The following is a 15,985-nucleotide window of genomic DNA, read 5'->3' as shown; positions in this document are numbered from 1 at the left end:
TGCGAGCAGGAGCTGGGTCCGAGGTTCTCAAGATTTAAACTCCTCCAGATTCAAAGTTGGTATTTGGCGTCGGGGAAAATGATAGGAGGACCGAATGAATTTGAGGAAAAGCTTGTCTCCAATGTTGTGTTTAAGAAAGAAATTGCACTTTGGTATTGGCTGATGGTCGAGACGGAGGATGGTGCATTCATCTTACCGGAGGATCTGTTGGGAAGATGCTTGCCAGAGACGGCGATGGAAGACCAATGGCAAGTATCAATGTCTATGCTTTACAAAACAGTTAAACCTGCGTATCTGAGGAGGAACCATTTCTTTACTTTGCATAGGGCCTATTGAACTCCATGGAGGCTGTTTAAATTTGGCTCAGGAAGAGTGATGGCGTGTCCTAAGTGCGACAGTGCAAATGAAGATGATCTACACATGTTTTTGCACTACCCGAGGATCCAGCCCTTCTGGGAGGGTGTGTGTAACTGCCTGTCAAGTATTTTAAATCTACATATCAAGGTAAGCGTTAAGCTGGTCATTTTTGGCAGACTAGATCTGCAAGGTAAACTTATGAAGGATAATGCAAACTTGGTATTTTATGCTGTGCTGTTGGCCCGTAGAGAGCTATGTATGTTATGGGTCTCTGCAGCCTCCCCAACGGTGGGTGGCTGGTTATAATCAATGAAATGTATTGCAAAGTTGGACATTTCGGATCAGATGAAAAAGAGATATGAATTCTGGACCCCTTTCCAATGATTAAGCCTTAATCTGCCTCGGCTGGTTATTTTTTCTTTCCTGTGTAAGCAGGAGAAAGAAGGACTGGGTCTCCGGTTGGTTGTGCAAGAATCTCTCCCAGTAGAATCTGATGGCGCTCCGTTCTCTGGGGGGTTCTCCACGTAAAGTATCCCTTTGTTTCCAGCAAAATGAGGTTTGAAAATCCCAGGGTGGTTTCGTTAGAGAAGGGTGGCAATAAGGCAAATGAGGACCAAAAAAAAAAAAAAAGATTTTTAATATCGTTCTATGTATCCAAAATCGCGATTTCTTGCGCTCTTCTTTTGGAATATTAAATTGAAATGGATTCTCAGGCATTTCGCGCAATCACTCTGCCTCATCATGTGCATTCTAAATGCTGTAACAATTGCAAGATGTAATTAAACAAATCAGAAAAAAAACACTAGGCAAAATCACGGTCAGGCACTGGTAAATCCAGATAGTGAATAAAAGGAAGATGCCTATACACTGGTAGATTGAAGCAACAGATTTTCAAAAATGCATAATTCCAGCGCTGAGAAATGCACTTTTATGATTCCATGGAATGAACACAGAACATTCCAGTATAATAAATAGCCATCAGTACAATGGCTAGTTTCCTCCAAATAGAAGACACCGGTAAAGGGGTCGAAAACCTGCATGAACAAGTTGAGGCTCTCTGTGTAAAGCGTAACTTTATCGAAAACAGAGCATAAGGAGCTAACATCAGAATTAGGGATGCTGCAGAGGGAGCGGAGGGACGTGACACCCACACCTACGTCCAATCTCTATTTGGCCACATATAAAAATCAAGGAGGGAGAATCAGCTGAATTGACAGGACTCAAAGAGTGGGCCTCGGAAGAGAGGCGACAGCAACCGCCCTGGAGGTGTAATGGTGAAACTCTCATCCGACCCTCAGAAAGAAGAAATCCAACATAAGTTGAGGCTGTTCTCACTCCTTAACATCAGCAAAGACAAACATATTCTCTAGTAGGTTCTGGATTAATCCCTCATTGCAAAAAATAAAGCTCACTGACCTGACCTCTCTGGGAAGAGTGAGTTGAACAAGAAGGCAATGCGATTTAGATAGACCTTTGATGTGGCATTGCCTTCCAGTCGGTAGAAAGATTGCATAAGCAGAGTCAACAAAAGCGGGATTTCAGGTGCTTGGTTTAGCTCCAAAGGTAGCAGAAAACCTGAAATACAACGCTTGGGATCTCAAGATCAGGGAGATTGTTCCTGCTCTAAGGACAGAGGTGAAGAAATATAACCAGCGAGGAGAGGCTGCTCCAGAAACAAGGAAAAAAGACACCATGAAACTATGGATCCTATTTGAGAGGGTTACACTTGTGTGAGGGGGGAATCTATGAGTAGGAGCCTCTGGCTGTAACAGATGGCCCTGTGGAGGATAGTTACTGTGACCTAGGATGGGGCAGGAGAGAACCAGCTATTACACAAATGCCAACCGTGGAAGTCGAGTCCAGTAATCAGCTGGTTATAGTTATTTTTTGTCTAATATTTCTTACTTTCCCTTCTCCTTTTCCCATCAGTAAAGGAGAGATGTCCAGTACTAAATTTTACTGTTTGGTACAAGGGAGGTGGGATGGGAAGGCGCAATACCTTAAGCAATAATTAGACACATTCCGTCTCATATCTCTTAACTAAAAGAGGCTTAATTCCCCTGCCTTGTAACAAAGATTCACAACTAACTAGCATCTGAGGCTGAAAAGCTGTCGATATTTGCAACAAACCCATCAGAAATTGAGAGACTCAACTAGATTTAGGCACAAAATACATAACACAGAAAATCATGTAATAGCACCATCCATAACTATAAAGGTTGCCATTTTGATCTCAGAATCGCTTAAGTTTGCGGTATATGATAAAACTGCAGAAGGTTCGGACAGGTATGCTTTAATAAATGGGATACTAGGTGAAGATATTGTGACCATAGTGGATCCTAATGCCCCTAAACTATATCAGAACAGTTTGAGGGAACAGACGTTCTGGAAAGTATTGAGATTTGCTGAGGGTAATCTAATACTATCAGGCGACATCAACTTGCTGATGGATGGACCTGTGGACAGGTCCATCCATCCCTGCAGGAGTGTGGAACATGACAGGTGCTGTCTCGAGTGAAGTGAAAGAACTGTGAGTAACCTGGTACTTGTAGAAATTTGGAGGACACAACACCCAAGGGGAAACAGTGTATTCCTTTCATTTGGCTGCCTAACACACATTTTCCAGAATTAGTATGACATTTCTCTCTAGTGAACCGGTGCAGATAACTTTAGAAAGCAGCACTAGTATGATCACAATATCAGACCAAGCAAATGTGTGGATCAAAAAAAATTGGGCAACCGCTCTCCAGAAGTGAGTTACGTAGGAGGTTAAGCCAGCACGTTCTGCACGACACACTAAATAGGGTTGAAAAAGCCAAATCTATAGATGAATATGTAGAAATTCACAGTACCTCAGTTGTGTCAAAGGGGAATTTTTGGGATGCCTTGAGGGCAATAATTAGACGCCACGTATATATATCAATCACCAGTTATAGAAATGAACGAACTATAACTTGAAACACTCGCAATGCACTGCTTATGACCTCACATATAGCGTCACATAATACACATCATCAAGACGTTCTATGATATCATTGATAACATCACTGATGACATCAATATTGACATCACTGTACCAGCAGAGCATGGTGGTGAAGGTACCCACATTCATGTTTGGCATACCTGCACAGTGATAACCACCTATTGAAAAAGGTGCTAGCTGTCATCAAATCTCTTACTGGGTTCCTGACAGAGGTCAACTCAGCAGTCATTGTTCTGGTGTTACATCCCCTAGGTTAAGAGTAAATTCCACCAAGGCTATGCAAATTGGGCTTCCAGTTGTTGGCAGCCACAAAGACCATTTCGAGACACTGGTAACAACACTCCTCTCCTACATGACAAGCCTAGTACAGGAGAATTTGGAAACAATGGTGGTGGAAGGCCTGTCTGCACACATCAACAAAATAGGGATAACTTCCTGGTGGTGTGGATGCCGGTCCCGCTGTATATGAAGAAGAGAATAGGGAAGCAACCTGTCCACTTAGATTGAGGGCATTAAGAATGTTCGCCTGACTGTGCTAAAGTCAACCCTCCAACAGATAATGATAAGCAGATCACGCTTAGATGGTGGGTAGAAGAATAAGATGCGGGAGGATGAGACCAGATCATTATGGGAGCCTGATATTGGGGGTGCTGAAGTGGAGAGTTTGGGGAGAGGGGTTTTTACAGTCGGAACGTAGTATCCGATATGCAGATCTACTTACTTCTCTTAATTGCCATTCAGCTGTTTGGGATATGATATCGCATGGATATACTGATGTTAATGTTAATTATTATCCAATGTGTCATCTGTCTCAAATTTATATGACAAACTGCAATGTGAGGAAAAGGCTTTCAATAAAATGTATTTTACAAAAAAAGAGTGAGTGTAGTGAAAGAGCCACTCTTGTGGTTTGGCACCCTATGATGACCTTCGACTACCAACATTTTAACTGACTTTAGTTTGTTATTTTATCCTAGACTGGATATATGAGACGGTCCTGCATATGCCTGCTTCTCTTCTTTCTTGTAATCTTGCTGTCTTTCAGTGGGCGCTGTCACGGAGTAGAATAGTCTTGCCAGGAATAGAAAGTGTGGGATGTGCATTTGAAAGCATGAGAGGGAGAGAGAGGTGGGGAATGTACTCTTTGGTTTCGAAGTGCAGTGTTGTGGGCAGTGATGCACACATGTGCTCAGTGTTGTACATTGGTGAGAATTATGAGCTCTTACTATTGGCTTTGACATGGCCTCATGTCATCCTTTTTCCTGACTTTGCCTTGCTTCAGCTTTTCTGCGTGCACAACAGTGCTTGCAAGTTGTTTGGGTTATGAGAATTATGAGCTCTTACTATTGGCTTTGACATGGCCTCATGTCATCCTTTTCCCTGGCTTTGCCTTGCTGCAATTTTTCTGCATGCACAGCAGTGCTTGCAAGTTGTTTGGGGTATGAGAATTATGAGCTCTTACTATTGGCTTTGACATGGCCTCATGTCATCCTTTTCCCTGGCTTTGCCTTGCTGCAGTTTTTCTGTGTGCACACCAGTGCTTGCCAGTTGTTTGGGTTATTCACATTCAAGGTCTTTCTGTTTTTCTGAGCAATTGCTTTTGTTTAATATACTCTGGAAGGCTTTGTGGGAGCTTCGTCAAGATAGAGGCTGGAAGATGTGAGAATGTACAACTCTGCCTCAGAGTCAAAATACTGGACCTTGGCCAGCCTCCGTCTTGGCCTTGACGCAGACTGGTACTGCCAGCTCGTTTTTTTCTTAAGAGAAGGGGGCGAGATTTTCTAGAAGCTTCGCCTCACGTTGAGTAATGATATTTAAGCTGGGAGCATTCGGGGGCGAGGTGGAAGTTCACCACAGAATAGACGTATTGCTGTGGAGGTGACGGAACTTGAGTCCTGATTGAACTCCTTTCTGGGCTGTTGAAGGGCTTCCCCAGCTTGAGTTGGCAAGGATGATGCAAATTCAATCGGTGAGGTGTTCCTAACCATTTTGTATATATTTTCCACTCTTTGCTACTTGTATATACTGCATTTTATTTCAATTGTTCATTTAATTGTTCATTTGATATTTGGGAGTCTGCAATTACTGATAGATTCAGCCTGCCTTTCTAAAATATTGCATTAATAAACTTGTGTGTGTATTATTTTAAATGCACCTGGATTTCTTTTCTTGCCTCGCCTTTAGAGAGTGTTGCTCAAAGTGTTTAAATGCATCTGGATTTGTTTTCTTGCCTCGCCTAAAGGGAGTGCTGTGTCTTTTCCTCGTCTTTAGGGAGTGCTGCTCAAAGTGTATTATTTAAAGGTACAGTGGTATATTTGCCTCCAAAGTGGGAGTGCAGGGCTTGGGTGTGGCTTATTGGTGAGAAGTCACATTCATTACAGTGAGTCAGGTAGAAAGGAGTTTTCAACACTATCTGCAACTACTTTTGTTGATTTTTAACAGACAACGTTAGTACCCCATATCTGGTGCTTTCATATATATAGTCTACTGGAAGAGATATTGCGTCCATAAGAAAAAGAAAGAAAAGAGAATGCTGATGCATTTAGCATTAATATGTTGAAGTAAGACATTGGTTAAAAATTGCTTATAAGAGGATTTGCCGCAGTTGCTAAATTTATCTAATGGAAAGTTCGAACAGCAAACATTCATTTTTGCATTTTTTCATTATTTGAAAAAGAATAGACAGATCCATGTTTTTAATGATTTTAGACTGTGTTGAATGTCCAATAATTTTAATAAGTAGGCAGAATAACATGGTACTTTGTGTCAATTAAAAGTGTATTTGGGGTAAATATTGTTTTCTCAACTGTTTATTAACTACACAATAAAGGCTTTATATATGTATTGAGTAATAGTCCCTACCCATTGCGTACACCAATCGGGGTGCCACGGAAAGCCCTTTACCTTCTTTTGTCACTTTCAATACATTGTTTAAATGGCTAACTCGGCCTTCTTTCAAACAGTAAACATGCTAACAAAGTAGAAAAAGAACTCTCCTTTATTTTAAAAATGTTTTTCATTAAATATCCAAATTACCTGCTGCAGGGACTGAAACAGGCATCCCAATGGCTGGATAGAAAGACAGAGAAAAAAATAAGATTTAGACAGGTCTTAAAATATTATGTTTTTTAACCCCTGTCAAATATGTTTGTCTTACGTGGTTTGTCCCCAAGACAAATATCCAGCAAACAAACAAAGCACACATTCACCAGGAAGCAGTTAGTAGATGACAATGCAATATGACATCTTCAAATCTCCTACTACAAGAACATGTGTCACAAAGCAAAAAAATATGCACAAGCAGAAAAGGAACTTTAATACCAAAAAAACAACAGTTAACATTTCACAAATATTTATCCGTCATCACACTCTGTTTCCATGATCCCACCACGATGACCACCAACTCTCACTCTCAGCAACGGCCCAGCCACCGACAAATCCAACCTCCATGAGGGAATGAAGGCCGTCGCAGAATGGATGAAGACTAGTCGCCTGAAACTGAACTCCGACAAGATGGAGGTCCTCATCCTCGGCTCCACCCCCTCCGCATGGGACGACTCCTGGTGGCCGGCCTCGCTGAGTACCGCCCCTACACCAACCAACCACTGGGGTTCATCCTGGACACAACGCTCTCTATGACCCAGCAAGTCAACGCTGTCTCCTCCTCCTGCTTCAACACCCTCCGCATGCTCCGCAAGATCTACAGATGGATCCCCACCAAAACCAGAAGGACTGTCACACAAGCCCTCGTCAGCAGCAGGCTGGACTATGGCAACGCCCTCTACGCAGGAACCACGGCCAAACTCCAGAAAAGACTGCAACGCATACAAAACGCCTACGCACGCCTCATCCACGGAATCCCCCGCCACAGCCACCTCACCGCCCACCTGAGAGGCCTGCACTGGCTTCCAGTCAACAAGAGGATCACCTTCAAGCTCCTCACCCACGCTCACAAAGCACTCCACAACGCCGGACCAGCATACCTCAACGAACGACTCGCCTTCTACACCCGAACCGCCAGCTTCGCTCTGCAAACCTCACCCTCACCACCGTCCCAGGCATCCGCCGAACAACCACTGGCAGCAGATTGTTCACACACCTCACCGCCAAGACATGTAACACCCTCCGTACCAACCTGCGAAAGACCCAGGACCTGCTGACCTTCAGGAGACTTCTCAAGACCTGGCTGTTCGATCAGTAGCTGCTCCCTCTGCCCCCTCCCCTCTAGCGCCTTGAGACCCTCACGGGTGAGTAGCGCGCTTTACAAATGTTTGATTGATTGATTGAGTGGCATGCCTTTTTCATAAACATTTTTTTACAATATCATCATTTTGTATCAAGCTGCTCATCTTGTTCATTCCTCTTTACCTAGCCTGAAGCACCGGCAAAGTCGAGAGATAAAACAGTTTTATAATCCCCACACATGCCATTATTCTTTTTCTGACTCTTTCATGTAATTCTCTCTTTTCTTCTAAAAATGAATTCATTTAGGAATGTAGGTATAGAAAAAAATACTGTTTTAAATTGAAAGGGAGAGCAGGCTGTATTTTTATTATCTGGCTTCTGTTTTGGTTCCTTCACATAGTTCTTTAGATATGACTTTAGGGACCTTTTAGAACTAGCAATATCCAAGTATTGTTTTCCATCTTTATCTCTCACCAGTGAGTTTCATGGCAGATCTAGAGTGCATCTACCCAGAGGCATCTCTGGTTTGTCATTTGCATAACGCCCCTTTAAAACTTCAATCTTACTGGCAATTGCTCACCTGTGCAGCTTTGTGCAAATCTGCACTTAGCAATTGCTTCCAGACATCTTGGTGGGCAGCTTTGGTCATTTACATCTACCATAGATCCCTTTTCTTGGTCTTTCACACTTCTTTACCATCTTGTTTTTTTGTGGGTGCAGGGTATTATACATTTTGCTATTTGTGGCTTATTATTATTAGTGTTTTGGTGGCATTTGTAGGCAAATGCATAGGAAGGCTATATTAAAAGCTTTAAAGTTTACTTATGCAGACCTGCTTTAGATCTTATGAAAATGTATTGTACCCTTCAGTATGGAAGCTGAAACCCCTTTATGTGGGCTCATAGGAGCATTTGCCTCCAGTGATGTCTCGTTGTTAGCTATTACACTTTCTGAATCGTAAACAGCACTTTTTCTTGTCTATTTGTCCATTGCAAGATGTCCACCTCACTGTTTGGGTCAATGGAGTGCCTTCTGGTGTCCACCATCACTATGATGTATTTTATCCAAATTCTATTTTCACATGCCTTTAGTCCTCTCTAGGGGAAATTCTTGGACGAGGTTGCTTACTAGCAACTCATTTCCCCTGCCCTTGACATCCCGATGGTGCTGAATACAATCATTGGTCCTTGCACAGATGTTGGGGGTGGCATTCTCCACTTCACCTAGCTTTTTTAGACACAAGTTCATAAGTCTTTTTGACATGATGTGTCATTGCTCCTCTGAGCTCTTTGGGATTACTTCCAAACCCCATAAGTGTCTTCTGATTGGCTTCTTTCCTCTGAAAAGTCTCATATGTTTACATGCATTGCAATTCCTGGCTTCGGTTCCCCCGAGTTAATTTCAAAAGCAATCCTTAATTAAGAAGATGAGTCTCAACAAGAGATGGTATCAATTGCTTTCTTGGCAATGAAAAGGTTTACAGGAAGTGTAATGTACCAGCTCAGTGGGCTGTTGCTGAGGCTAACTTCTTGGTAAACATCTAAAGGTTCATCTCAACTGCCAGACCTGAACTCTGCTTCTTCTTCAGTATCTTCACTTATTTAAACTTCCAAAAACATTTCATAATACAGTTTTGACTTTGGCAGTCAATCCATCTGCCACTATTCACATCTCTTTTGGATGGGTACATCTAGGAACATGAGGGCTGATGACTGGCTGATGGTACAAAGACGCAATATGGTTGTAGTGAAAGAGCCACTCTTGTGGTTTGGCACCCTATGATTGATAACTTTCAACTACCACCATTTTAACTGACTTTAGTGTGTTATTTTACCCTAGCCTGGATTTATGAGACGGTCCTGCATATGCCTGCTTCTCTCCTCTCTTGTAATCTTGTTGTCTTTTAGTGAGAGCTGTCACGGAGTAGAACAGCAGTGCTTTAATTATAAGTGCTTATTATTGGCTTTGACATTGTCTCATGTCATCTTGTTTTTCTGACTTTCACTATTGGCTTTGACATGGCCTCATGTCATCTTGTTTTCTGACTTTGCCTTGCTTCTCCATGCACAGCAGTGCTTGAATTATAAGTGCTTACTATTGGTTTGGACATGGACTCATGTCATCTTGTTTTCTGACTCTGCCTTGCTCCTGCATGCACAGAAGTACCTGTGATTCATATTCAAGGTCTTTCTGCTCCTCACTGACCAGAGTGAACTGGAATATGTTGTGGGAAGTGTCTGTGGAATGTGCAACTCTGCCTCGAAGTCAAAATACGGGAGATTGGTCAGCCTCCGTCTTGCCCTTGACGCAGACTGGTACAGCCAGCACGGTTTTTCCCAATGAGAAGGGGGCGAGGTTTTCTAGAAGCTTTGCCTCACATTGAGTAATAGTATTAAAGCTGGGAACCTGCGGGGGCCAAATGGAAGTTCACCACAGAATAGACGTATTGCTGTGGAGGTGACGGAACTTGAGTCCTGATTGAAACTCCTACCTGGGCTTTTGACGGGCTTCCCAAAGCTTGAGTTGGCAAGGATGATGAAACTTCAATTGGTGAGGTGTTCCTAACCATTTTGTATATATTTTCTACTCTTTGTTATTTGTGTATATACTGCATTTTATTTTACTTGTTCATTTAAATGTGTTGGATACCTGAGAATCTGCATTTATTGATATATTTGGTCTACCTTTTTAAACATTACATTAATAAACTTGTGTGTATTATTTTAAAAAGCGCCTGAATTTTGTCATTTTGTCTCCAAAGTGGGAGTGCTGTGCAAACGTCTATTATTTAAAGGTGCAGTGGTAAATTTGCCTCCCAGAGTGGGAGTGCAGGGTTTGGGTGTGTCCTTTTAGTGAAAAGCACATTCATTACAATGGTAAAGGCATTACCCTAAACAAAATCAGGTCTTATGTCCTCCCAAAAAGCCTGACATTCTCATCTATGTTCCACAGAATTCACTAATAACATTCATTCAAACTAATTTAATCCTAAAATAATTGATAACAACTGATTAAGCCTTTTTTTCCTGGAAGGCAGAGGCATTCCCATATCCTCCAGCCTGTCCGTTGTGCTATCTTGATCTGTAGATAGGCCCCTGACCTCCACAATCAGCACGTTCAAATAAGGAGGTTGCTTAAACATGGTGCATTTCAGTATGCATATCACCATTGCCTTAGGTTACCTCATTCTTCACACAGCCCTTTCCTTCACCTTCTCACCTTTACATTCCCTTCAGGCCACATGTAAACAATTAGGCAAGTTCCTCAATACATATAAGAATACTGCACAAGGAGGGGTTGTAAAAAATCAGCTTAGTTCATGAGCATAGAAGCTGTTTAAACACTTTACAATGGTGTTGGATGTATTCAAGTAGGAGTTGAGGAATGTTATGTCTGCTGTGTCTTGTTAGTGTGTGCTTTTGAAATTCATTAGGTAATGTGTGCACATAGAATATTTATTCATACACTGGTGTGAGAATCTAGGGGGCAGTGGATGTGAGAATCTTAGGAGGGGCAGTGGATGTGGGAAACGCTGTCGAGCATCAGTGCCTCCTTTAGCTATGGGTTGCACAATAGTGTTACTTCTACCCGCACATGACATGGCTTGTTATATTCGTGACGAGCAATTCATGTCTTAACCCATGCAAAACCCAGTCGTGGCCGCCATGTCTCACAGGTGGGGGGGACTATATGGAGGGGGGTCATGCGGGTGGGGAGGGCAGATGGGGGGTCATGTGGGGAGGGGGGTTTAATTTAGCAACAAACAAAACAAATAAACGTACCTTTCCATCGGCTAGGTCCTGCGTCCTCTCGGCTCCTGCTCCTGCTCTCCTGCCTCCAGCAGGAACAGGAAGCAGGCAGCCAAGCTCCCTCCAGACCCTTCCCATAGCCAATGTCAACGTTGCAAGCAGCATTGTGATTGGTGGGGACGCCGCCCAGCCAGGGGCTTACAGGGAGGCCATGTTCTCCATACCAGCTGCATTGCAGCTTGCATGGAGAAGATCGGCATGCGCATGACTGGTTTAGGTGGCCCCAGAGGGCCGACAAAACAGTAATTGTACCCTCAGGAGTGGGCACCCCACTCCTCCCCTGCCCTGGCTGCTCGCAGAACAGCCCCGCCTGCAACCAAACATAAAATGGTAATAACTGAAAGGTATTACCATTTTATGTTTCTGCTTCTCGCACTGTGAGAAAACGGTAGGGCGACGCTCCTTCACCCTAGTGGAGGAACCACCCCTGGCAACACCAAATAACCAAACAGAGAGACATATTGTCTGTTTCAGCTACCGTCATTAGCAAGAGCTTTCCCATTATTCGGATTGTGTGTTCAAACATCAAACCGTTCCCTTCAACGTTTTTCAGACTACATACCTCAACCTATAAACATACACCTAGGAGATTCCCTTCAGTGTAAGGAAGGAAGTTTCTGATGAGACTGATAAGATGTGCGTCTACACAATCTTCTTTATGACTTTTTCATATTGTCATGGTGCACAAAAGAAATAAAGAGCTGCACTGAGCTGCAGAGCTTTCATCGAACAATATGGTGGATGGACATCACACCTTCTATTTGATGACATGATTGATGGTAACGATTTGGTGGACCCAGTATTTCCACCAAGTTAAACTTCATACTGGCTTACATGCAGCTGTGTTCTTTAGATTGGCATCAGTGGGGACCATGTTTCACCACTTGACGCATGGACTGTTTAAGGAAAATGGCATTCAAGCTTTCCATAATGACAAATTAATGTTAGGGAAGAAATGGGAGGAATACAGGGAAAGGGTGAAAGAAGCGGGTTTTGCCAAAAAGGGTTGGATTTTAGGCCAAAACAAATGTAAACTCTTAAAATCTGAAGTGATCAGTAACTGAGACATGTCATTTTGGCAGGAGTTGAAAGGAAAAGATTGATGCCTTTGCCCTCCAATAAAGAGCAAGTACCGCCTTACCTCCATCTTAGTGATTTTGCTGCTAAATTATTTTGAATTCTGGCTCGATTATTGAGCCTCGAACCTGCTTGCAAAAATAAAACAAAGTTTGATTTGGGACATAAGCAGCCTTCTGCCTTGACGAAGATTAAGGAGGTGTTGCTTGCTGCACTAATATTATAATCATTTGTTTCAGGATTGGCAATTTACATAATTGTGGATGTTAGTGAGCATGGCTGTGGTACAGTGCTCACCCACAAAGGGAATAAAGGGAAAACACCTTGGCCTTTGCATCATAAACTTTGAGACCACAGGAAAACAGTACTCAGTAAAAAGGTGATGCTCACCCGCACAAGGGCATTTCAAAAGTTTAAACTTATGCATGGGATTCCAATTTCATACGTCAAATGGACTTCAAACTGCTAATGACTTTTTTGGGGAGGAACAAATACTCAGCAAACTATACTGCACATTTGGCCAGACTAGGTACAATACTACAAGAATGTAACATCATGGTAGAGCAAATTGAAGTATGAATAAAAAGGCAGGGTGTGATGGGCTGAAGGATGATGGTGGGTTTTTTGTGGTCTTGGTGGACATTTGGGATGAAGAGTGCAGTAATGAGTATGACTTGAGCATGGATCTGGTGGAAAAATGTGTGTATGCATAGGGTGGTCCAAAATGTCAATAAGGGTTGGATGGATGAAAGGCGTTTTGTGGGAGAAATGTACAAGTTTCCAAAAGTGACTTCTGATGCAGGAAGACACAGCAACGTCATCTTTTCCATATAGACATACAGTGACTGATCTTGCCCACAAAGAACATTTGGGAATGAATCCTAAAAAAAGGCACTGACAGAAATGTATTGGAGGAATTAATTGGAAAGGAAGACAGAGAACAAAACAGTGGATAAAGTTTTACCATGTAAAAAAGAAACTATGGTATCGGTAGGATTGCCATATGCATCCTGTAGGGAGTTGTGTTGATGACTTTCTTGGGGCATTTAACATTGTCACCCAAGATCAACATTTTGTGGTGGTTCTGAAAGACTATTTTTCATAGTGGTTATAAGCTACATTTGTAAGGATCCCAGATGCAATAACAGTGATTGAATTTCTTGCGAATGGGTTTTAAAGGGAAGGGCTGCCCCTGTATTTGGTTCACAACAAAGGAGTTCAGTTTATTCCTGGAGAAAACTGGTATAGTATACAAGACATGCAACCTTCATCACCACCAGAAGGATGGGCTTGTAAAACGTACTAATAGAAGGATACAGGATAACAAACATCATGGCATTAAAAAGGAGATTGTCAGAAACAAATATTTTACAAGAGCTTTAATGAGAGTTTTACAGCACATTTTACCACAGGGGATTCCCTGATTGAGGCTTTGAGAGGATGACTGAATACTACATGTATAGCTCCAGGATGGTTAACTGGAAGAGTGGATATAATGTATCTGATTTTAAAGACAAAGAGGGATATGAGGAGAAGAGTAAGGTAGGCAGGGGAAAATGTTAAATATCCATGCATGGTGTGGCAGGCGCTGCAAGGTGCCTGCCACATGGTGCATGGATGTTTAAAAAGTGTATGTTTCCTATTACAGCTTGTGCTGCGGCCCACAGTACAAGCCGCAATAGAAAACATACAGGAGGAACAGGAAGCAGGCAGCCAAGCTCCCTTCAGATCCTCCCCATAGCCAATGTCAACGTTGCAAGCAGCGTTGTGATTGGTGGGGATGCCGCCCAGCCAGGGGCTTACAGGGTGGCCATGTTCTCCATGCCAGCTGCATTGCAGCCTACATGGAGAAGATCGGAGTAATAGGAAGCATACACTTTCTGACTGGCGTGAAGGCGGTCGCATCCTAATTTGGGAAGCGGGACCACCGACTCCTAGTAGGGCAGTCCTGTTTCCGACACGATGCCGGATGGTCACCAGTCCGACCGGCATCGTAATAAGGCCCAAAAAAGTGTTTATTCTTAAACAATATATGTCGCCAGAAGGTAGTTATAGTTAGGACCTAATTTATATAGGAAAGTTTTTGTTTTGCTAGTAACTTTAGTGCCGTTTGACAAATCTTTATGAAATTTTCAAAAGTAGTATGTCACTCACTTCAGCTACTGTCTAGAAAGTTTTGGGGTGATTCAGCAAGGGGGGCTAAGAAAAAGGGGGGGTCCCAAAACACATTTTCCCGTTGTTAATTCCCATAGGGATTTTGTGCACAACTACAGCCCAAACCACTGGTCAGAATTACACAAAACCTGGCAGAAAGCTAGCTCTTGGTCCAGAAAGAGGCCTTTTTTTGATTTGGTGTAAATCCATTTTGTAGTTTTAGAGATATTATTGAAATCCAAATGTGCATATATAGGAGCGTGGATACTCCTCGGATCCGCTCGGGTGCATTTGTGGCTTCACACAGCCACCATTTTATGTTCCGAGAAATTTGCAACCGGGGTTGAGAAGAAGCATGTAGAACAGATAAAGGGGTCAGGGTAGAGGTGCCCTGACCCTATGGGTGTCTTAAAAACGAGGTGAAAGCATATTTAATGAGCACTAAAATGCCCAAAAAGGTATTTTTTTTATCACTCGCGATATCAACCGTGGCATTGCAGGGCTCAGCAGTGCCCCTGTCTTAATCAGTGAACTAGCCCATGAAGTTACACGGGGGGCCACGCTGAGTGTCACGGAGGATTCACAGAGTTGCATTCACGGAAAAACGCAAGCAAATTGGATTTCTTCACAGGAAGAATGGAAGGGTCAAAGAAATGTTGACCATTAGTGGTGGTAGAACAAGAAACAAAGATTAAAGGAATGCTGTGATTTGTTAACTAGAGCACCATAAGTAAGAGCACTTGGTGAGGTATAGCCATTTCACCTGCTTTACTTCTCAGAGAGGAGGTGCTTTTCATGAGTTATAACTAGAGATTTGGAATGAAAACAAATGTTACCAGACATAGAAGTAAAACTGGGAGAACAGCAAAGAGCTTTTACAGGTATGTTAATTAGGTTGTAGTATATAGAAGTATATTTAGATAAAACATTGTGAGTGTTTGTGAGCTGTGTACCTTCTAGACACTATACTTGAAGGGAACATAAAAGGGAGCTTAGATGAGAACTTTAACAAAAAATACAGTGAGCAGAAAAGGAGAAAGATAAATTGGTATACTGAAAGTATAGTATTTTTACTAAGCCAGTATGAATGAATATGTTTCAAATTCTATGTGGGTGCTTTCTGTATTTTAAGAGTATATAATTTGCATACACTCACACAGTCAGGCAGGCACTCGCATATCCAGTTACACTCCCACAAAAGCACTTATGTACCCACCAATCATATAGCCAGACAGTGACTGTAACACCCACTCACACATGGTGGTGTGGCCAAGTAGGCTACAATGGCAGACGTGCTGAGCTGAGGCTCCCACCACAGGCACGAACCTCGCCAGTCACACCGCACCTGCCTGATAAAACAAGCCTGCAGCTGTTGGAATACCACGGGAACCCGACGCTGGGTTCCCCATCGTGATACTGT

At 42.7% G+C, this 15,985-nt stretch overlaps 1 long non-coding RNA gene across 1 annotated transcript in view; it reads right to left on the bottom strand.

Annotated features, from left to right (window-relative positions):
* Positions 1–15,985, bottom strand: part of LOC146856316 (uncharacterized) — a 50,336-nt gene that overhangs the window by 14,192 nt on the left and 20,159 nt on the right. The window contains exon 3 of the long non-coding RNA XR_014980926.1: positions 6,377–6,409. This is a non-coding gene — a long non-coding RNA (uncharacterized LOC146856316). The remainder of the gene's footprint in view (positions 1–6,376; positions 6,410–15,985) is intronic.

This window comes from Triturus cristatus, chromosome 4_1 (genome assembly GCF_964204655.1).
Source record: "Triturus cristatus chromosome 4_1, aTriCri1.1, whole genome shotgun sequence".
Classification (NCBI taxonomy): domain Eukaryota; kingdom Metazoa; phylum Chordata; class Amphibia; order Caudata; family Salamandridae; genus Triturus; species Triturus cristatus.
This window is presented reverse-complemented; position numbering and strand designations above follow the sequence as displayed.